The sequence below is a fragment of the Polypterus senegalus genome, chromosome 10 (assembly GCF_016835505.1).
Source record: "Polypterus senegalus isolate Bchr_013 chromosome 10, ASM1683550v1, whole genome shotgun sequence".
Taxonomy (NCBI): Eukaryota; Metazoa; Chordata; class Cladistia; order Polypteriformes; family Polypteridae; genus Polypterus; species Polypterus senegalus.
Window position 1 is genome coordinate 103,182,521 of NC_053163.1, and position 24,877 is coordinate 103,207,397.

Genomic DNA, 24,877 nt, shown 5'->3' on the forward strand with positions numbered 1-24,877 from the left:
CATTCCCATTGCTCCAGGTACCCTGCAGTCTCGACCAAGAAAAAACGGGTGTAGGAATTAAACAGATTGATTTGAATTACTCAGTGAAGTAAGTATTATGCCTTATGATATTGACTGACTCTATACCAAATTTTAAAAAAAGAAGGCAGGTTGAATTTTTGGTTTATAAAGCAAATAGCTGAAAGTGATGTTTTACAGCTGTGTATATTTCCGAGATTTATATCTAGTTAGTTTTGAAAGTAAATGCTGAATAAGAGATTGCAGAGTATGCTTATTGCATGTCTTCATTATTGTAGACATTTCTAGGCCACCTGACTCTTTTTCATTTTGCTAAAAGTATTTGACAAAATACACAACTTGGGTCCCATGTCAGCAGAGAATTTTCTTATATTATTTCACAATAATATCCACAAGGTTAATGTAATTAATATAATTATATGCCTTGTCACTGAGTTATAGCTGATACATTGATACATGGAACAGTGGGTGTTTTATTAGAGTACTGAGAAGCAGCAATGGAAAAATTATAATTTTTATTAATTGTATTTATTCATATTAATTGTATTTAGTCATTTTCTAAATTTTAAAGGGTTTTCTATATTCAAAAGCAAACATGATAAATATTTATTTTAAAAGAACTGCAATTTACTGTGTACAAAAAACATGGCAACATTAGAAAAGGTTTACCTTTAATTTGGGGAAACCAAGCAAAATTGTTCTAAATTAAAAAATAAATAAAAGTATAAAATAATAAATTAACTAATGTAACATTTGGTCATATGTAAAGCTGTGTGCATGAGTTTGTTTCTGCTTATTTCATATTTTATGAGCAGTTATGAACATTGTCATTATCAATAAGAAATTAGCAGTACAGATTTTGAGTCTGCCTACATTCTAATACTGCACTTAGACAATAAACTTGTAATAATTTCATGCATCTCCTGTTTTTCATAAGACATCTCATTTTAAATCTGCAATCAGGAAATGCTGGCTTTTATGAATTCACCTATTTGTTTTGAGTACTCATTTACTTCAGTTTATATTGCCCATCCACATATCACTGAAAATGGACACGAACCTAAGACATGGCATCAGGCCTTAGCACAGCATACTGACTCATAACATAACGTAGTTGTTAGTCAAACTACCTCCAATAGTAGACTGCATGAAGGAAAATATACACTCAGGCATTTTAAAAATGCTTCTACTAATTGTAATATTCTCATTTTTAGATCTTTGGCAAATTAGTGGTCACGAATGCATAACAAGTTTAATTATTATTTAAACTAGGGGGCTCCGCCCCCTGTTCGCTTCGCTCGCCCACCCCCGGGTTTGGTTTACCAGATATACAATATAAAGAAATAGTTTTTTTTCATGGGAATTGTAACATATGCATTATTTTCACTTTTACTTTAAAACTTTTGTAAAAGCAATACTTGTCCTTTAATCCCGGTCCCGGGCGTGGTTAAATGTCTCTCGCAGGACGTATAACGCTGCTCGTGTTGTGAAGCGGGGGCAGCTGAACGCATGCTAAGTAGATGCTGTTGGATCAGCTGCTGTCGTTCTGCTGCTGGCGTGCTGCATGTTCTGTTTGTCGCACTGCAAGTCAATCATTTAAAAGCCTGTACAGCAGCTGTCCTTTTGCCACTTAGCGTCTCTGCCGCTTGCTTTGTGAAAGGGGATGAGGGGGCTGAACGCACATTAAGGGGAAACAGTTGGATCATCTGCTGGCTTGCTGCTGCTGCTACTGGCGAGCTGCGTTTTCTGCTTGTCATTGTTTTAAGAGCTGGGAGCTTTGCCAAAAGCATTCCAAAAACTGCTAGGTTAGATATCCATGAACTTGTTTTAAATGTTGTCTCACATATTATTAGAGTGTCTCTCGTGGGACATCAGATTGTCTTCCGAGAAGATCACATCTCGTCTCCCTAGTCTCCCTCCCAAGATTTTTTTTTTATAATAATAGAGAGATAGCAAAAGCAGAAATATTTCTAAATGTCTTATAAATGTAAAAATCATGCTGCCGTGCTTTTCTAAATGTAGAATAACAGAAAAAAATCACAGCTAATTAAATGAGAGTGCTATCAGGTGTTGTGACTGATTAGGAATCTGGTTGGAACAAAAACCTGCAGCCACAGTAGGGCCCCAGGACCGAGTTTGAGAACCCCTGATTTAGATATTTCACCAGTTAGTGTGCACGGTGATCCTAGTACTCCTTTTGTGAGTTACAATGAGAATCCTGTTGAAGTCCAGGCAATTACAGTAAAAGACACGTGGCTCTATGTGTTAGAGAACGGAAGTGAACTAGCAACATGATAACTTGATGTCCAGTACCCACCATTTAATTTTTATTTTAATGTTCTTTGCTCAAACATAAAGGGAAATTACTCCGAACTACAAAAGAAAAGAAAAGCCCAACATGGTTGTTCTCAGTTGCATATTAAAATATGTATACTGTGCCACGTCTTTAAAGTTTGACAAGCACTGCATCTAATCACTTTTAATATTGGTTTATGTAGTTTCAAAACATTTCTCAGCATGTGGCATAATTAGATTTCTAAAAGTGTCAATGGGATCTAATGATTTAGTCCTTGACATTTTACTGTGGTAACAGTGAAGAAATTAGATTTCATAAATTATTGAATTAAACTACATTTTGTCAAAGTAATGAATGTTTATCATATAACTCTTCCCTTATGTATTTGAAATACAGTATAAACACCTAACTGCTAGATGCAATATTTATGCTAAGAAAGATTAAGCCTATGATCTCAAGTCACTGCTCTTAATTAGAAATGGTTAGAGAAGGTTGTGCGTTCTGGTATTGGTAGTTATTAACAGATTATGCAGCCAATTATTATTCAAATTTTAAGAGTAAGAAGTGAAGGTTTCAATGCCACATCAGTGCATCTATTCATTTGTGCCAAAATATTATCTTATAATTCAGTTTAATTGAGGTCATAGGTTACCGGACTTTTCTTGCAGCCTTATTAAATAGTGCTACATTATTGCATGAATTGTGGTCAAAAGCAATTAGAGATAATAATGAATCCATCTTTGTGAAAAACTTAATAATAACTGACTAATAACAGATTTACTGATTATTTTCCCACTGTTCATTTTTAAGATCTAATATTCAATGTAGTATATTGTTTACAGTTCCAAAGCAGTTTTAGTTATATTATAAATAAAAATATGATTGCTAAAGAACTATTTTACTATTTGCATTGCACTATTCATGGAAAATACATTTAGTTCATTTAACATTATTTTTTTTTTGTATATATACTACAGTTTTAATATTCTCAGAAAGGAACATACAGAACAGAACAGTAGATTTCTGTAGTGGCTGCGTGACAAGCACAGTTAATTCAAATCCATTGTCATCAGGAAGTCAACATTTAAACTTACTATGTAATTGAATTAATGGCTCCCAATCTAGGGGTTGTTTATGCCTTTCACATAATGTTTTGGCTCCCCAAGACCCTAAAATTAGATTAAGTGGATTTGTTAAAAGAATAAATAAAATGGACATAATTAAATTGATGCCATGTGGGAAAAGTGGTCAGCATTGCGCTCTTGTTCGAATCACAGAGGTTGCCTTGTCTAATTAGTTGGCTTCTGTGTTCCCATGGATTTTTTCCTGCACTTTATGTTTAGCGGGCATAAAATAAAGATTAGTGCCCTGCTTGCCCTGCTCTAAGGCAAAAGTATTTATCTAGTAATGGACCAAATACAGGGACAGATTTGACAAAGAGGTGTCCTAAGTTATGGGAAGCTAGAGGCTCTCTATGCCACGTGTCAAATGAGTGTCACAAATAAACCTGGCAATAGTGATGCCAAGATGTGTAAGAAACATGTGCAGAGTTTGGAGAGGGGTAACTTCATTATCATTTTAAAATTATAAAAGAAAAGCTGTGAAATTGTAAGAATCTCTTTCCGACCGAGTTCTTAAACTATGACATTTTAAGTGATGCCTATGTCCAGCATAATGTCCAAAATATCACTAAATTAGCGATTATTGAATATTAAAGATCATTTACTTGATATATATAGTCTCTATTTTAAAACCCTATGGCCAGATGGTATTTTGGAATTTGAAAGTTTTTGAATCTCAAAATTCAAGAGTAATATAAGAATATATGAAGTTTCACAAACAAGAGGGAATCATTTAGTCTTTCATGCTCATTTGGCTAACTAATACCTAAGTTCTCCCAGTATGATATAAATGTATTTTTTAAAGTTTATCATGGTTTCCACTTAAGCTGCATATCTTGGTAGTTTCTTCCACAATCCCAAAAGTGTTTGTGTAAAGAACTTCCTAGCTTCACATTCCCCTAAATTAGCAATGGTGCCATCTGTTTAGTCAAAATAATTCTGTTACATCAACTTGTAGCGGTGCTACTTGAAGTTAAAACTGCAACTTCCAGCAGTCCCTGCAGTGGCTCTGATTAGTCTTCTGTCGAGGGTGAAGGGGCTGTTGGGGTCAAAGGAGGTCAGCACAGCTTTTAAAAAGGGGCCGGTGATCAAAAGGAGGGGAGGTGTTATTTGTAATCTGTGTTCCAAGTTCCTATCTGTTTGCCTTCTGTTGGGTTACCTGTACTTAATCATTTTGTCCTGGATTGTTTCATTGTTGGGGTCTGGATTGTCTGCTGTCTGCCTGTGTAAATGAGGACTGTACGTGGATTCATGTCCATCCTGCAAGGAAAAGAGCGCTCCTGAACCCGTCCAGCTGTCTTCACATTTCAGGAACAACAGGTAGGACTGTCTTTACATTCCCATTCAACGTGCAGATCTCTGGACTATCTATCCTAATCATTTCATTTCATCCGTTGCCGTTTTTCATGGACTTTGCTGTGTGTGTTTTGTTTGTGCTTAGTGCATTTAATGTAATATCGCCCTAAGGGGAACAGGGGTGGTATTGTTGTTTTCATTTATTTCATTTGTTTTAATTACATTCATTAATTGTTGTTTGATGACGAGTTTGCACCCAGCTCAGCTCAACGTCTGAGATCTCCCACAGTCCTTTTATATTCCCTGACCTGGAAGTGTTTCCGATCCTTCATCCCACGTGACTTCCTATCACTTCCGGGTCAGATCAAAAGTCCTCTTCTTCATCCTGGAAGTACGTCATTTCCCCTGTTGCTGTGACTAAGACATACTCCCGGGTAATAGGGCACGTAACAATCCTTGGGCTTCCCTGCAGCATCCTCTAGAGGCCCCCTGTGGTATCCAGCAGGTCTGTGGATGAAAACTCCAATGTCCGGAATTCCCAGCTGGCATTCGGGGTACCTCCATGCTGCAAGGAGGGCTCCACCTGGCGGCCTGGGGGTATTGGCCAGAATGACTGGCCGGCCATAGTCCACAGTGGATTACTCATTTAGCTGGAAGTAATTGTTGACGATTTGGCATGATCATGGACCTGTCGGTTTTTCGAAACTCTTGCTGGATGTGTTGTCATAGCAACACATCCAAATCCTCAGATCTACTCGGAGCATGGTCTATGGAAACATACCAATGTAAATGGTGGCACCCCTGAAAGAGGAAAAATGGTGTTGCAGCAAGATATAAAAATATTTCAAATTTTAATGGATGCATTCTATTAAAAAAGTCATATCTGGATTACTTGAGGTAAAGAAAAAAGAAACAGACTGCATAAAAATAATTAATTTCAATTAAAAAATTATTATGTGCTACCTCTGCACAGCTTCAAGTGCAGCTCTGTCTTTTTTTGTAGTGTGATGATCAAACATTCACAGAGACCTCCATCCAGATGTTGGCTTACTAGTGCATTATATTGTCTGAGCATAATCTCCCTTGATTTATATTCAACAATTTTGAAAATATAACTTAATATCTTTGCTTTTTTCATTGCTTCTATGCAACACTTAGAAAACTGATATGTTGTGTCATTGTAAAGTTCTAAATCCCTTTCAAAGGCTGCTTCCTATTAAGGCAGTTTCTTCCATGTTTTATTTATAAAGCCAAAGAATAAATTAAAACCTTTCATTTTGCCTGCATGTCGCCCGCTTTTGTACATTAAACCAAATGTTCTAAGGTTTCACCTAGTTAGACTGCTAACACCACTTCAAGAGAGGCCTACCAAATCAAAAAGCTAATTAAAAGGGCATGCTCAGTTACGAGACACATTCTGGACCCTGTGGAGGTTGCAACAAAGGTAAGAGTGAGAGCAAGTATGATGGCCATTATGAATAATGCTGCACATCCTCTCTTTGACACACTAACACTTAGTACTTTCATCCAAGAAGTTATTCAGTGAAAGTGTGTCAAGAGATGCTACTGGGGCATCTTTATACCAACAGCAATATGTCTGCATAATGACTCACTGTGACAGCCAAGTCAGAAGCTTTCTTTCTTTCTTTCTTCCTTTCTTTCTTTCTTTCTTTCTTTCTTTCTTTCTTTCTTTCTTTCTTTCTTTCTTTCTTTCTATCTATCTATCTATCTATCTATCTATCTATCTATCTATCTATCTATCTGTCTGTCTGTCTGTCTGTCGGTCTGTCTGTCTGTCTGTCTGTCTGTCCACAACTAATATACAAAGAAATATTAGACACTATTGATAATCAATTACAAAGTGTAAGGTGTAATGGCAGTTGTTCAGATAGTAGTTATTCATGTCAAAGATTCAAAGCCACATGGAATTTTGTCAGATTTCACTTTCAGGCCTAGGCGTATGTAATACAAAAGCTTGACAAAAGCTTTTACATTTGTGAATGTTGTGAGTGTTGGGGAGTTATTCCTATTACTTTGGCTGTCTAAATCTTATTCCCTAGGAATGTGCTTGTGTAACTCTAACAGCCAGAAGGCACACATTAAAAATTCTTAAAGAAATCTTTTCTTAACATCTTGCAGATGCAGAGTTACAGGGATAAAGAGAGTGCTGACACTTAATGTTTTGTAATGTTTATTAATAAAGCAATTCCATTACTGTACTTATAATACTATTTCATAAGCAAACAGAAAAGAAAAACCACAGTTTAAAACAAATATTTACTTGCCTCTAACAAGTATTTATTTTGTGCTTAGCTGTTTGTGTATATTGGCTGGTGTATCAATTTGTCAGGCTTTCTCATAGTTGCTTTATCAGCAAAGTCTAAACTTATTTTCATTAGTAGGATACCTTCTATATGATCCCCAAATAAATTTGTATATATTCAGTAATCTCTACATTTAATTGACCCAACCTATTAAAAAATTCTGTGCCCTCATTTTTTTGCTCATGTAGTTACTCTCGCAATGTTTAATATTGATTTGTTTTCCTCTCCATTTCCTACCTGCTCTTTAATGATCTTGAGACCTTATTCCTGTTTTCTGCTGAGTTTGTCTTCCCTCACCTCCTCGCAGCTCCCATAGGCCACTTCTTCAGAGTAGCCTTAGTATCTCTTATAAACAGTAAACTCTATCATTCACTAATATGTTGTGAAGAACACACCTGAGAGACTATTGATCACTTGGAGTGCCCTAGAAACATATTCACTGGCCAATTCAATTGCCATCTACTGTATATTTGCAATTTGTGAAACCTTTCAAAAGTGACTTACTGGACTCTAAAACTTCAAAGAAAATTAGATCCTTAATTACATAAAAGTATTCAAACATTTATATATGGGCATAGTAAATCATTTCAGGATTAGAGAACAAGTTGAAAGAGGAAGACTATGCTTTCCTCTGTTTTTGTTGAAGTAAAGAGGTTTAAATTTATTTCAGGGTGAATGCACCTGTCACTGTTTTGTAAGTTTAAAAGCTTCTGAAAACACAATATTGTACAGTTAATATTAATGGGATTTAATGTAGTAGGTTCATTATTTTAATTTAACAAAACAGCCATAATAATGAAGGTGCTTTAAAGCCAGAAACTGACAGGGAGATCAAAGTAAGAAAAGATTATAGGAATATTTAAGGTAATGTAATCACGAAGCAGGTTGCCCTTCGAAACAGAATAGTTATGGGCTCATGTAGAGATGACAGTGTGTGAGTCCAACTGTCATTTTCAAAATATAGTATCTACACCCCAGAGCACCAGTTCTTTAATAGTGGGCTAGAATGTAACATGGGAGGCTGCAAGTGGGTCTTGTAGCACAAACCTAGGCTGGGGTGCAAGCCCAGAAAAGCTGGCAACGTAGAAGTGTTGGCAATAAGATGTTTTTTTAAGCTTCACAATTCAAAGGGGCACAATTAAAAGAGAGTCAGACAGCAACTACCAAAATCCAATATAGAAAACAGTGGCAGTTGGTGAAAAAAATTTGGGCTTGGGCACAGTATTTGGTGGAACCAACTGAAGCAGCACTTATCTATTATGCATTGCCTTTCACATCTATCTATCTATCTATCTATCTATCTATCTATCTATCTATCTATCTATCTATCTATCTATCTATCTATCTATCTATCTATCTATCTATCTATCTATCTGTCTGTCTGGTCATTCCATGTGCTCACGTGTTCCTCATCATAATGTCAATACACATCTTGACCTGTCCAGTACCAGACCCATAGGACAAATCTAGGCTAAAATGTATCTTACCCTTTCAACCATGCTGCTCAATCTGATGTCAGCTTTCCCAATCTTACTGTGCTCCAAAACATCAGTCCATGACATCTGCAGTCCCCTTATTGTTCCCAAAACGTGCCTTATAGATGTGGAAAAGAACTGGTGTACCTGCCACCCAAATTTTATCCTACTCCTGTCTCTAAACAGCCCAGTCCTATGCCAACCTGCCCAGTTTCCCATTCCACAAAAACACACACCATAACCTCTGTATCCCCACTTCATAATCTTAACATGGACTTCTATCTGTCCTAACATCCATAGCAAATGTTATTCTGCCTCTGCTAATACGTGCTCAGTCCTTGGCCATTCTCACTTTATTCCATAAATCCACATCATCATACAATCACTAGTCCTCTAATTCTTCTCAAGTCTTGCATCCCAGCTTATCACTTAGCATACCCACACAGTCAGTCAGTCAGTCATTGTCCAACCCGCTATATCCTAACACAGGGTCACAGGGGTCTGCTGGAGCCATTCCCAGTCAGCACAAGAGTGCAAGGCAGGAACAAATCCCCAGGCATACCAGCCCACCGCAGCCCATACAGTCATCCCCACTCTAATTTTATTATACACTTGCTGCTATTCTGCCCAGTCCTATGCAAGTCTGCCAGGCTTACCCCACCTAGGCACAAATCTACATTGTAAGATCCACAGACCCCAACATCTTAAAGCATAACTCACCCCCACAACCTGTCTCTTTTACTTCAACCATAGGACAGGTCCAACCTAAATCTTAGTCTGCCTTTATGATCAGGATACCTCCTTTACTTCCGGCCTGAAAATTTTTCAGTTGCTTCCTGATTAAAGTGAGTTATATCACTGAGGCTGGAAAAAAATTTAGCCCAATGCTCTTATCTAGATCAATGTTTCACAAACTTTTTTTCTGTAGTGGCACACTTTATGTAACCAAAATCATACAGAGGCATGCCACTATCTTTCTAACCACAAACACATATATAGTACATCTCATACACTTGCTCCAGTGCCCACAGAGGCAGGACTACTGGAGAACCTGGTTAACAAAAGGAGCTCTAAAAAAGCAGATGGACTCTAGCAGCCAGGAGACATGTCCAAAGTGCTCTAACTTTTATGCAAGCTTCTCCAGGTAGTCCTATCCTCCCCAGACAGGTCTCGACCACCTGCAGAGCTTGCCCCTCTCAGGTTCAGACCCAAGTGAGCTACACTATTATTTCCATGGCATGGCACACCTGGGTAGCTCTTATGGTGTGCCACTGTGCTGCGGCACATTGGTTGAAAAACACTGGTCTAGATGACTGCAGCTCTTTCATGCTGCTTGCATTTTTTAGAAGGATGTTTTAGTTCTTGTGCTCCAGACATTGTCCACAATGCTTCGGTACCAACACTTTGAAAGATCAAACAGGAAAAGCAAAAAAAAGGCACTACTCACAGCACATCCAATTAGCCAACTCTGTTTGTCATAACAAGAGTGAGAAAAAGTCTGTTTGTAAGCTCATCTTCTTTTTTTCTTCAAGATGAACGATTTATAAAGGGGTGTTGGAATAACCAAATTTTCTTTGATTTCTGAAGTTCCACTTGAAGATGCCAGCTATCTAAAATTGCTGTCAATCCTCTGTAGTTATGTTAATGGCAGCTGTGAACTGTAAACCACGGACATGAACATGAAATAGTGCTTCAATAATTGTCCAATCACATTAGATTAAAAACAATAATTTTCTGCCAATAAATGTGGGAGTGTTTCAGAGAACTGTGTCCTTGGAAATATCTCAACCCAACCAATGAAAGGGGAGCCTCAGGTCACCCGCTTGCCAAAGTATCATTGACTTACATAGACTCATTTGCCTGCCGTCCTTCACTCCGTAATATGAGTATTTTTTTTATTCACACAGAAATTAAACAAATACAAGTCAGCACCAATTTTTAATGAATGTTGATATATGCTGACGCCAGGTACATTGTGCAAATAAACACACTACCTAATTAATTTAAGTAGGGCTTTTAAAATATTTGGTGGGGTGGGTGGCACCCCAGTGCGCCGCATTGCAAACGGCCACTGACAGAAAAATACAGAGAGTAGAGTCAACGTGAAGAAAAAAAGAATATAAAAATCAAGCAAAGCACAAAACTCACCAAGATTTTTAAAGGGAGGCTGAAAAAAGGTTTTTCAGAAGCAGGGCACATAATGTCTGAATGAATGTCTCTCTCCAACTCCTTCTCTAATTTGCTTAGTCCCTCCAATTATGTGGCTTCTACCTGATTTACATTTCCTGGCCACATTCTCTGATATGAGGAACCAAGAGCAACAAGTAACTGGAGTAGCTAGAGGTAGAGTCCCAGCCACATCCTGGCAGAAGAATAAAGACTATATGTCAACTGGCCACCTTTTAACAACTAAAGAAAAACTGGTACGAAAAATGGATACAAATTGTTTCAAAATAGGGTAAACCATTGAGATTGTATCCAAAATGGCTCATAGCAGTAATTGATCTCCTTTGTGTGGCCACCAAGTGTTGTACAGAGTTTGAATCCATTAAGCTTCAAATTGTATTATTTGCTTTACAGGATTTACTGACATTTATTCTCCTTGGTGTAAAATCACTTGATCAATAACACCTTTGGGCAATAATGGCTTATTTACAAATACAGCTATAAGTACATATTATTCATCAGCAGCTAAAATGTTATGGGAAGGAATATTTTGTACATGCATAGCATAACTTCATTTTCATGATCTCCGGGAATATTTGAAATTATATTCCTACTGAAAACAGTAGGACACATTAAAAAGATGTTACATTTTGTGGAAGTAACAGAACACAGGCCGTGTAACAACCAAACTTCAAATGCTTGATTCATTAGTGTATCCCATTCTCCCTCTAAATCATTCACACAATCTAGTGATACCAGCATGTAAGCTTGTCCATGATTAATAACAAAGTGATAATTCATTCATGTTATTTGTAAAAGAACTGCAGCAAGACCAATGTCTAAACAAGCAAGTTGAGGACAGCCCAAAACCAAACATTTGGCCTTCAAATGTGGATGAGGTCTTATCTAAGAACATGATTGTAGCTTGAATCAGGAATTATAAATGACATTTACCTCAGATTATCAAACTATAGTCAAACTGTAACTAAATTATCCTGAAAACTGCCACACTAACCAGCTGCTGCTACTTCAATAATTCCTCAGTTGAAATATTTAAAAACATGTACAGCTTCTTTTCACTAGTAAATTTGGATATGATGGCAATTTGAATTCTGTAGACCTTTCTCTACAACACCTTAAATATATAGGCAGCTCCTTATTGCTAACTGCTTTCATCATATAGCAAAATAGAGGAGGTGATGAGCTTCTTATGCCATATGATTTCTTTCTGTAGCAACACAAACAAGTATTGCCAAAATAATTCAATGAGACAAAATACACAAAACATGCACTCGCTTAAATTAACTCATCAAAGTGAGAAATTTGTTGAACATAATAGAAAATGTGACCTCTTTTCATAAAATGAAATAAAATGGCAACAATAAAATATCTAACAAAGCATGCACAAACACCTGTACACACACACAGGAGATCTGTTATTGTTCTGGCACTGAGCACTACAGTTCAGAAACAGCTATAGTTGAAAAGAATTATTCATCCGGATATAACAGAGTGTCTGGAGGTTAGTTCATAGGTAATTGTATTAGGCCAAATGCTTAGAAAATACATCTTTATTGCTGGGCATTGATTTTTAAATTATGTTTGATGCAATAAAGAAGAAAATAAAGATAAGGACTAAAACAGGACAAAACATACAATAATCAGTGTTTTGATATTTTCTTGACATTTTCAGTATCTCTATATATTTATTATTTAATATTGAAGTAAACTGCAATAGTAATAAAAAATAAGATTATTCTATAACAATACATCTATTTGTCTGAATGTACATTATTATTCACTGAAAATGTATACAATGCTGTGTTTATTTTTGTTTTTTTCTAGCTCTGTATCTTCAAATAATCTATATATGAGTGTATATTCATTATTGTGGAATTATTCCAGTATAAAGTGGACAACAGAAATTTGCATGCTCTCAAACTTCTTTAACTTCAAAATAAATGCAAGTAGGAAAAAAGTGAAAGATATATTTTTTATTAGCAAAAATAAATCTGATAAGGAAACATGGGTCTGAGTACTGTACCAAGAAAGTTAACGCTACCAAAAAAACTGGAATCAAAGCCAGAATGTAAAACTGAAATCATATCTAAAAATGAAGCAGAGTTTGAAAGTCTAAATTATTTTTCTTGCCCATAACTAAGAGTGATTAAATAGTTTGCTTGGGCATCCTTTATGAAGTTGATTTCATTCAATGCACTGATAATGAGTAGTTGTACTGTACACTGTCATCTTAAATAGGCAGGGCCGTTTGAAGGAATTTGGGGGCCCCAAGCAAAATGGACATGGAGGCCCCCCGCACGCACGCAAAGGAACCACAGTATAGCCATACTGTACATATTTCTGCTAGCCTACCTGCTGCAAAGTTGCACCATTTGTACAAGACAAGTAGAGCTATTTTATGTGTGTAATTTATCACTTACCACTGTCTTGTTTTTTCTTATCCTCCTCTTCCTTTCTATTCTTTCTTTTTTGGCTTCCTGAAGCATAATTCCGCTTCATGACTGCCGAGGAAGTTTTGTATTTTGCCGGCAGCAGAGATCGCGTGGTTGGCTGGCTGCTGTCAGCGAGGGGGGCCCCCTTGAGGGGGATCCCGATAACAGTGTCATTGCACTTTACTGCATTCACTATCAATGGGGCGCTCACACAGTTTGTCGCTGCATTTTATTCTTAACCAGCCGTTGTCTTGGCGCCCCAGGCCAGCTCGAGGCCCCAAGCAATTGCTTGGTTTGCCTGCCTTGTCGCGACGGGCCTGTAAATAGGCAGGACACAATAACATAAGGTGTCATGTGATGTCTATACCACGTGTCCAGGAGCATGGCTGCAGTCATCAAAATGGCATTGAGGTTGGAATCAAGTGAAACCTAAATGGAAATGGCCGTGCTCCATGTCCAGTTCTTTATTCTTTCCAACTCTGTACTAAAAGCAATCTGTCTTTCTTTTAAATTACCAGAAGCAGCTATACTATGACAATGCCTCTTCACCAAGCAAACCTCACGATGGTATTTAACTTCGTCACATCCTTTATATTTTTTCTAACTTTGTGATGACCACTGTGATTTTCTACACTGTGGCATGCTAGGCTGGTAACATCACTTCAAGTGAGGTCCACTAAATCAACAAACTAATTAAAAGGGCAAGCACAGTTATGGGACACACTCTGAACCCTTTGGAGGCCATAGCGAAGTAGAGATTTAAGACAAAACTGTGTGCCATTATGAACTCATCCTCTCTTTGACACACTAACACTGAGTACTTTCAGCCGATAACTTATTCAGCAGAAGTGTGTTAGGAAACACTACTGGGGCTCGTTTGGACCAACAGCAATATGTCTGCATAATGCCTTACTATAAGTGCTATGGCAGCCAATCAGAACTTTTCTTTCTTTTGAATTATGTTGCTGTATTGTCATTCCAGTGTATGTTCAGACCAAAGTGTTGTGTCTATCTATCTATCTATCTATCTATCTATCTATCTATCTATCTATCTATCTATCTATCTATCTATCTATCTATCTATCCCCAGCCAAATCAGCGAATGATTCTTTCAACTCAGACATTTTGGAAATGTCTTGGAATCTAATTATGAAAACCAACTCACACTTGAATGATTCAATCGTTAAGGTTTTCATAGAAATAAAAACAAGAAATAACAAATTTTCAAGAGAAGTAATTAACCTGGGAGCCACTATAATACTCTCAAATAACTCATCTGATTCCATGATGAGGATTACATGAACTTCAAGGCATAACTTTTTACAATGTTCCTGTTCTACCTAAGAGAAACAAAATAAAGGCCAAACTCCATTTTACCTCCTTTAGCATACATGTTCTGAAGCGACATTTTAACACATCTTTGATGAATAACAGTGTGTACGGATCTGAAGACAGGCTGTTTAAGAGTTAATTCCTATTAATTGTGACTCAGCTGTGGATCCTTCTTTTTTATGACAAGCAATTATTTATTTGAACTTCATGTATTGCGTTTGCAGCTGATCTCACAAAACAAAAAATAAACATGTAAAAGTTGCCATTAGAATTAGAAGTTTCCGTACTTGAATATTCCTGTTGTATTAACCATAACAGTGTACTGAAAACATGAATTTCAGCTGTCAACGCCAAGCTGAACACACTTCTGATGAAAAGAAAAATCAAATTTCAAATGCACAGGGTATGCACTCACCATTAAGTTAATGTAACATTTCCCAGCTGACTTTTAGCATTGTAGGTATAGTAGCATCATAGTAACCTATTTTATAATGGTAATACCTGATGGTGCAAATCAAAATGATCATCATTCTCAAACCCACTATACCAAATTCAAGGAGGTGGCAGGGAGCAAAGCCTATATGGTGGCACTAGGTGCAAAATAAGAAACAGCCCTATTTCAGTTCCCACCCACTAACACACAGCTCCACAAAGGGGTAAGTTTTGGAATCACCACTTAATTATCTTGACCTGCATTTGGAGCTGTGAGAAGAAAAATGGATTAACTGGAAGAAAAACCTGCAGACACATTGGGAGAATGTGCAAAGTCCACACAAAGTCAAAAAACTCGATTCAAACCCAGGTGCTTGGATCCATGAAATGGCAGCACTAAGCACTACAATAAATCAAATATGATAAAAAGCTACCATTTCAGTTTAAAATGGACACTTTTCTTCAAACTTGTGGTTCACCTATCAATGAAATAGAAGGGCTTTTAAGCCTCAGTCAGGAACTGCTCACTGGGGCAAACAAGAGATAACCTCTGGGGTCACCACCCCTCACCTGCTTATTGTTGCAAGCAGCTCAGAGGCATATATAAATATATACGAAAATTGAACTTTCTGATGCCACCATTATACCTGGGGAGAGGGGGCTTCTGCTTCTCTACCATGCATCCCCAATATGCTGTATTCCATCCATCCATTATCCAACCCGCTATATCCTAACTACAGGGTCACGGGGGTCTGCTGGAGCCAATCCCAGCCAACACAGGGCGCAAGGCAGGAAACAAACCCCAGGCAGGGTGCCAGCACACCACAGTATGCTGTATTGCTTCTGTCATAAATAAGGGCCAAAGTAAACCTTTCAGGTTAACTATTTACTGTTGATTTTTATTATCATGACTTCCAGAGAAAATGCTTCCCATCATTTTACAGTTTCATTTAATAATATTATTCAGCGGGTTTAAAAAATCAAAGTATACTTTTTAGTTTCAGAGGCACCGTTTACATTTTGTTAGGAAAAAACATTAAACCATTTTGTTGTAAAAGAGACTGGACTCAGAAAAAAAGAAAAGAGCTGGAGGACCAGCAAAGTTCCTATTTATTATTTGCCTTGGCAGTTGGAAAAAACATAAAACTGTCTTTAGGCTGAGCAATGACAAAGTATATCACTACATATTTCACTTGTACGGTTCTTGTTTGTTCCCTCACTCTTTTTTCTCTCTTTCTTCATCTAGCGGAGTTTTTCCAGCTATGGTCAAGATAATCAAGCTGCATTTTAGCTGAGCAGAAAACATTTAAAGTCAGCTGGATGAGTGGAGGGGTCTAAAATGCCTGGTAGTTTGAGTTACCACTTTTTTGCTGGACAGGGAATTAAGAAATTACTGTAAATTAGCCTTTCGATGCAAGGTACTGCTCTTTCTTATATTTCATCTGAAGCATTCCCTATAGCTGGCAGCTGATGGCTTTTTTTCTTATATTTTGTGTGCATTGTAAGTGCATTTATGCCACTATAAAATCAATGGGCACTCCATTTTTTATGAGCCGCAATTCCCAAATCATCATACTTTCCTTGTGCATTTGTCGTATCGAACACATTGGAATTAAACTACCGCCATAAGTCCCTTATTTGTGTGTGTGTCATACTTTTCCTTTTCTCAGTGCATGTAACAGATGTGCTAGCCCATACATTAAAACATTCTCAAAGCCCCCTAAGCCAATTCAGGGATAGGAGACCTGAAGCCCATGCTGGGAGCACACACACTTACACTTGGGTCAAGCATTCAAGTCAACAGTTAAGCAAACTTGAAGGCTTTTGTGAATATCGGGAGGAAGACTAGAGTACCTGGCAAAAAAACACACTTAGACAAAGAGAGAAACTGCAAACCCCATGAAGGCAACCTCCAAGTGTGGGGTCCAAGCCCAGGATACTTGATCAGTGAAATAGCAACAATAACTATTGTGCTACTGTTCAGCCATAGGCCAATCATAAATAAGTAAAAGAAAATATGCCTTTAATAATGTCCTGGATGATTACTGGGTAATTTCCAGTTTTTGCAGTCACATGCAGTACTGTAGATGTGATTTGCACAGCAATAATTTAATATTTGGTCAGACTGTTTAACTTTAAGGTATATTTATAAATTGTCTCACACAAGCATCAGGAGTGCCCTGTGGGTGTGGTATCGAATGGTATCACAGGGAACAGTTTTGGTGTAACACTATTACTAAAACAATTTCCATTTGCTTTAGGGTTGAGGAGGATGGCTGGGAACATTTCTATCATCACCTCCATTTCTGGCATCTTTAGAGTATAAGTTTGTCATTTTTCACATCAAAGTTATTTCTTCACAATCATGGTATATATTACTTTGCCACATAAAATTATGTTATAAAGTAACACGTTTTTTATAAATTTTAAAAATATTTTACCTGTCCTTACAACTTATCATAAGGCTCTGTGCAAGCTAGCATCCATACATAGGAAAAGAATTAAAACCAAAGGTGTTGGTTTAGGAAAAGATGTCATCTGTCACCTTGTGATAATGGATGGAAATTATTATAAACTCTTTGTTGTTATTTAAATAGGCCACAAAGCAAGAAGCACACCAAATGAGAGTATATTGAAGAGAGCACACAGGAGTTTTATTCATATAGCAGATTAAAGCGCCACAAACAGATTATCAATTTTTATGTGATGAGTCACTCTTGCCAACAATTGAGTAATAAAAGAACTGAGCACATTGTTTTTGAGTGATTAACTTCTTTGATCCTGATGCTAATCAATCTGTATAAACATACAGACTCTGTAGAACCTAGAGCCGTGAGACAGGAATTATCTGTACTGAACTAACTAAACTTCAACCTGATTAAACTTAGATGAATTGACGTTGGTAAGTTGACCTCAGTGTGTGTGTGTGTGTGTGTGTGTGTTCATCCTGCGAGTCCTGTCTGAAGATTGTTCCTGAAGATTGTTAAATCCTTACACTGGCAGATTTCAAAATCCTCCTTTTAACATATAATGCATTAAATGGCCAAGGTCCGGCTTGTCTGAACTTATCATGACTTACAAACCAGAGCGCACATTGAGATCTCAAGATGCCGGTCTGCTTAGGATTCCAAGGATTAATAAAATAACAGTGGGAGGTCGAACTTTTAGTTACAGGGCCCCTAAATTGTGGAATGGTCTGCCTGCTTCTATAAGAGATGCCCCTTCGGTTTTAGCTTTTAAATCCCGGCTGAAGACTCACTACTTCAGTTTAGCATATCCTGACTAGAGCTGCTGATTAACTGTACAGACTGCATCTCTGTTGTTAGTCATTAGCACTAAAACATAAGTAACATGATAGTTATAATTGAATACTAACCCTCACCTATTCTGTTTCTGTTCTCGGTACTCAAATGTGACAATTGGTGCCACGGCCCACCTGCCAAGTTGTTTGCCTGCCTAAGGTAAAGTCATCCCTGATTGAGGATCGCAGGAATCATGGGAAAGAGGGGTCCTTTCATCGGATTGGCTGGCCCAGCACTGTTTCAGCCATGGAATAGCCAAATGGGGGAGGCAGCTTGATGGATGAGGTCTTCAGGACTCTAAAAATATCCAAATCTTATTATGTGATATCATCTACTGTTAAATTCTGCTCCGTACTTCTAAAATTTTTTTATTTTTATGCTGTATTGAGGATTTGTTCTGTTCTGTGTATTGTGTTGTATTGACCCCCTTCTTTTGACACCCACTGCACGCCCAGCCTACCTGGAAAGGGGTCTCTCTTTGCACTGCCTTTCCCGAGGTTTCTTCCATTTTTCCCTACAAGGTTTTTATTGGGAGTTTTTCCTTGTCTTCTCAGAGAGTCAAGGCTGGGGGGCTGTCAAGAGGCAGGGCCTGTTAAAGCCCATTGCAGCACTTCATGTGTGATTTTGGGCTATACAAAAATAAACTGTATTGTATTCCTGCCTTGTTGATGCTTACTGGGATTGGCGCCAGCTGGACTGTGACCTTACCATTAATAACCATGTTAGGAAGATGGATGGTGTCACACATGTGCACAGGGGAGGCAGCTTTACAGGCTTGAATAACTGTGTTTTCCTTCTGGACCAGGGGTTAGTGCTGCCCTCTGATACTTTCTCCTTTTCTCCCTCAGCAAACCAACAGATGGAACCTCCTCCTGATGATGTCACTTCCGGTTCTGGTGCACCCATCCCTTCCTCTCAATTCTCTATTTAACTACCATATTTTGACAATGTATTCAGTTCATTCATGAGTTCAGTCAGAAAAGATCTAATTGCTGTAGGGGTGGAAGTGGGCCAGTATGTATCAGTATGCTGTACTCCATTCTCCTGTTCAAGCACTGGATGTAGACTTGTAATGTCTGTTCACTTCTTGTCACTCCATTGCCTGAAATGCGAGCTCATCATTCTTTCACTGAATCATATACATGCTTTATCAGTCCATCTGAAGCAGGCAGTATCTTTTATATATGGAAAGAATATATGTGATCATTACATATTATTATCTAGCTGTCTACAGTTAAGATAGAGCAAGAGTACCAGCCTTTTAAAATGACTGAACCTCATAACAATAGTTTGCTTTTTGCATTTTTACCTTCTTAAAATGACATGGATATGTTGTTTTGCAACATATGTTGTAAGAATTGACTGGACAGGCAGATGACTCGAAGAAGCCAAGAAAGGTTGGCAAGGAGAAGATAATGTTAGAATGAGTGCCTCCTATTGTTCTGAGGTGGTATTGCTTACCTTGTCAGAGCCGGGAAGATGATTTACTGACTTGCATGAGTGACAATGTGTAATTTCAAAACACCGATCAACACTCAATAACATTTTTGGCTTGAAAAATTGATGTATTTGATAAGTTTTAAACCTTTTTCTATCACATTTGGACGCTGGGTTCCATAGAGCTGTACTGTAAGCTGGGCGGCACGGTGGCGCAGTGGTAGCGCTGCTGCCTCGCAGTTAGGAGACACAGGTTTGCTTCCCGGGTCCTCCCTGCATGGAGTTTGCATGTTCTCCCTGTGTCTGCATGGGTTTCCTCTGGGTACTCTGGTTTTCTCCCACCTCCAAAGACATGCAGGTTAGGTGGATTGGCGATTCTAAATTGTCCCTAATGTGTGCTTGGTGTGTGGGTGCGTGTGTCCTGCAGTGGGCTGGCGCCCTGCCTGGGATTGGTTCCTGCCTTGCGCCCTGTGTTGGCTGGGATTGGCTCCAGCAGACCCCCGTGACCCTGTGTTCGGATTTGACAGGTTGGAAAATGGATGGATGGCTATACTGTAAGCTACAAGAACAGATAAAGTATTTTTACAATTAATAAAAAAATGCTTCACTTTTGACTACAATTTCAGGTGGCAGCTTAATATATACCATGATTTTGAAGAGATCAATTTGACTCTAAATATACCTAACTGATTCTGTAAGCACTGCTCTCCTGCATCCTCAAGTACTTAAATGCCCAACTGACTGGAAGTAGCTATTCATTTCGGACCCAGCTTCAGAAGATGACTGATCTCTCTCCGCTTCTCTATGGCTACTGCAGCCCGTATAGGTCAGATATGACATTTATCCTTTTCATAATTTCTTAACCTGTTTTCTCCCTCATACAACCAGGTTGTTAAATTGGGTGTCCCCTGGAGCCCAAACTCTTCTTTTGTTTCTTTTTGATTTATTTGCTATACATATACAGTGCAGTGCAGCTGATACAATATCATGAACCTATTGTCTGCATTTGTAAATGAAATAGCTTCCATTATTAGTGAATACCTTTATATTACTTATACCGTATACCCAAGGAAAATAAAACAGTGTTTGCTTTTGTGTAACATTCAATACTAATTTGACATGTTCAAGCTGGCATTGGGTGAATCATTTTAGAATGTTTACAGTTAACTGTGCATTTGAAATATTTTTAAATTAATATCTTAAAATATGTACTGTATACTGATTTTTTTATATGTGGTTTCTGGTTAGCATGTGATTAAATGACTGGTCTGATAATGGATCATTTTTTTAAACTAATTGCACACATTTGCTCTTCCTTTAAATTGGTTTTCCTGGAATCTTTTCATCTTTTTAACATCCACATGCATTTCAGCTCTCACACCAAAAGCAAACAAATGTGTTTGAAGAAAGTATGAAACATCTTTCTCTGCATTTATGAAATATGTGGGAATGTACCTTTGCTCGCTCTTCAGCATTTAATTTTCTCAGTTTACTCTTTTTTCTACCCTCCTCATTAATTCAGGTTCTGCTGCCAGTGTGAGGCAATAGTGCTGTTACCTAGCAACATTGGACAAGTATTCAAATAGAAACACTTGTTTCCTTTGCTGCTCATCCTGGCTGTGGTTTTGAAGACCGTCACCTTACTTTACTCAAGTCAACAGGTTTGCAGTGGTGTTCAGTCTTGCCTCCCAAATACATTTTCCATTCACTACATAAAGCGTAGGCTGGCATGCTGGCACAGCTCTTAGTGCTGCTACCTGACACCTCTGGGACTACTGGTTGGAGTTCCTGTCAGTGCAGAGTTTGCACATTCTCCCAGTGTTTGTGTGGGTTTTCTCCAGTTTCCTCCCACACCTAAAATTATACATGTGAAATTAATGTACAACTCTGTACTTATGAGTACGGATGTTTGCAAAAATGTGGCTTGTAATGAACTGGTGTCCCATACAATTACAATACAATACAATTTATTTTTGTATAGCCCAAAATCACACAAGAAGTGCCGCAATGGGTTTTAACAGGACCTGCCTCTTGACAGCCCCCCAGCCTTGACTCTCGAAGAAGACGAGGAAAAACTCCCCCCCATAAAATAAAATTCACAGTTTAGTACTGATGTTAGAATTAGAAAAACAAAACATTTTTGGTGCACAAATGGTTGTGACTATGCTGTTTTACTCATTCAGGCACTTAAAAACTGATAGCTTTTTCTAAAAAAAAAAAGAGAAAAGAACATTGTCAAGCTGCTGAGTTGTTAATCTGTTTAAAAAAGCAGCTCTGATGCCTATCTTCCTACATCTCCTGTTAGTGCACTTTCAAAGGCAGAATGAACAACATAACTCACTTAATCAAATTTACAGTAGCTTTTTTTCTAAAAGCCAATTTTGATAGTTGATAGCTTATAAAACAGTGAAACAAAGATAAACAAATAGCATACTCCATATCAGCAGCAGTGGACAGAATAGTGGTGTAGTGATTAACACTGCTGTCTCATGAATTTGACATCCTGCATTGAAATTTCACATGTGGTTTTTGTCTATGTGAGGTTTTGGATGTTCTCACCATATCTATGTAGGTTTTTGTAAAGGAATTCCCTTTTCCCTCCAATACCCCCTAAGATCTGCTCGTTGGTTTGAGTGCTTATTCCAGACTCTGTGTAGGTGTGTGCATGAGTGGTCCCTGTGATGGACTTTTGCTGTCCAGAACTGCTTTCATCCTTGCACTGCTGCCAACACAGGCACCTGCCCACTTTGACTCTGAAAAAAATTAAGTAAGTTTAAAAATATTACATTGTTACACTGCAACAGGAAGAGGACTAGTGGAACAGGATGCCTTGGACAGTATTGTGTGCCAATGTTCCTGCAAAATAGTGGTGGATGCTTCTAGTGGATATACATCACCCAGCTTATCATCTCTGCTCCTCCTAAGTAACATGTTGTTCAAAAACAGCAACTATCCACACTCAAAAACTGAGCACTCTGTTAAGTTCAAATCCCAGAAATGTAAAAATTTAAAGTTCTGAAGTGGTGCAAAAGCACTGACATCTCAGAGCATTAAGGAATTGTTTGGTCATGGTAGGGTCCTTGGCTAACCCTATTCTCTCTTTATTCTCTATATTGTGTAGATCTTAACAAAATCAAAAACAAATACCTGCTATAGCCCTCATATGTTGCATTACCTTTTATATCTATGACCTTAGAAAACATGACAGTTGTAACAGAATGAGCATGGCTAACATCTGAACAAACATGGAACACATACTTCAATAAGGAAAGACTGCTACTTTTGAAAGAAATGAACAAACAAAGAATCACTCAAACAAACATACTGGTGCAGATTATACAATAAAACAAGGGAGGTTTCAGTGAGGAAATATTCCAATTTTAATTTAGCTATTACTTATGTTAATTTGCACAGAAACAGGCATTAAACACTAGCAGTCAAAAAGTTGAAGAAAACATACAACTTGAATAACTCAAACAGCAAACTTTGCTTCAGTATAACCGAGAGAAATGTCAGTGTAATTCAAAGAGTTAATTTTTCTTAATCCACCTATCCAGGTATTCTTTAAAAGACTTTGGCACCATGACATTGTTCTCTTCTTCGTTTTTGGTGCATTTTAGGTGGCTCTGCACTTTTGTAGCATGATGGTTCACAGCAGCTTCAGACCTGCCTACAGCCTCTCTGTCTCAAATCAATGCTGTGTTGTTATCTCTCTATTATTCACTTGCATTTGCCCCTCTCAAATGCTGTTGTGACTGCACCTCTCAATGGTATAATGTCTAATATTTCTCAATAGCTGTATTCTCTTTTATATTGTGGCTGATGGCTGTTTTTAATAAGTGAAAAAAATCAGACAAATTTGCTCTTCATCAAGCCTGAAGTTATTTTAAAGCGATCATGAGGTTTAAGTTAAATAGCAAAGTTCACAAAAGCCACCATATCATATCTTCTTACAAGAATATGCAATCTGGTTGGGCTACCTCAGCTAAAACATACTTCTTGTTAACTTTTGGTTTAAATTTGCATATTTCCCACGATTCTTTGCATTAGCATATTAAATTGTATCCCACAATTCAAAACTGTGCATTGTTTATTGCTGTCAATTAGTTTAGCTGATGGTTCAAAAGAAGACCACTTTTCTAAAATGGTCTCAAACTTGCTTCACAATGTCTTCTAAAACTTTTACCTTTCTTGCTAGCCCTTCAAACACTTGTCGTTATTCAGTACATCTCTTTGCATCTGCTTCCCCCTCCCCTGGCTGCCCCAGACAGTATCATATAATTGTTGAGCTAAATCTCCTGCTTTGCAGAACATCTTGTCCTGTGCCTGCATTTACTTTCTTCAAACCTTTTTGCTAAAGTCTTGGTCAAATGAATGTCATTTTTTACAAGTTTTGTCACATATTTTTTTAACTTAAAAAGCTGCAACTCCAATATTTATCCCCAGTACATTCCCAGGCAAATGAGATTAGCCAGTTCCCTGCATCATGCTAGTCTTATTCAGCCACAACTTTGTTCTCCAGTCCAGCCTGCATTTTAGCCTAGTCCGGCTGTGCCCTGTATTCCCCAGGGTAGTTGATCTGGCCAGTGAATTCCTGCTTTGAAATCTCAGCTGAGGCTAAATGATAGATGGACTAGCATGAGCATAAGATAAAAGGATAAAGACAATTTTATTAATAAATGACAATCTATAAAACTATACAATATGTCATGCTAGATATTAGCATTTTTATTTCTCTCTGTTTACAGGAATCTAGGGTTGAAACCAAATCCACCTTTGAGGAGAACAACAGGTTTGTGATCAAATACACTTTAGTTTGGTATAAGTAATTACTGCTATATGAACTACCCAGAAATCAAGGGCAGTAAACAAACAATAATCTAAAATATTTTAAAGTCAAAAACACACAATGTAATCTGTGAAAATATCTCTTAAATCAGGCTGATATCATCTGCCTCTGCACTATACAAAAAGAAAATCTCTGGTCTGTGTGGAATGGGATACAATGAACCTTGCAAAGCTACTATATCCTGTAAATTGCAGAACTTGCACTAATGGCCAATGAAACATGAAACTAAGTTCCTTAAAGGTAGAATGGAAGTCTACAGCATTTCTGATTAGATTGTCTTTTAGAATAGGGCACAGCAGTTCTATGTTTCCCACATTAATTCCAACTTAATTTCACATTCCTAACAAAAGTATTTGCCTTCCATTTTCCCACAAGG

The 24,877-nt window shown here is 37.7% G+C and overlaps 1 long non-coding RNA gene across 1 annotated transcript; it reads left to right on the top strand.

The window, feature by feature from the left end:
• On the top strand, positions 1–24,444 carry LOC120537375. Its single transcript, XR_005635309.1, has 3 exons — positions 1–88; positions 4,671–4,755; positions 24,401–24,444. It is a non-coding gene; the product is annotated as an uncharacterized LOC120537375 (long non-coding RNA).
• Positions 24,445–24,877: the final 433 nt, after the last annotated feature.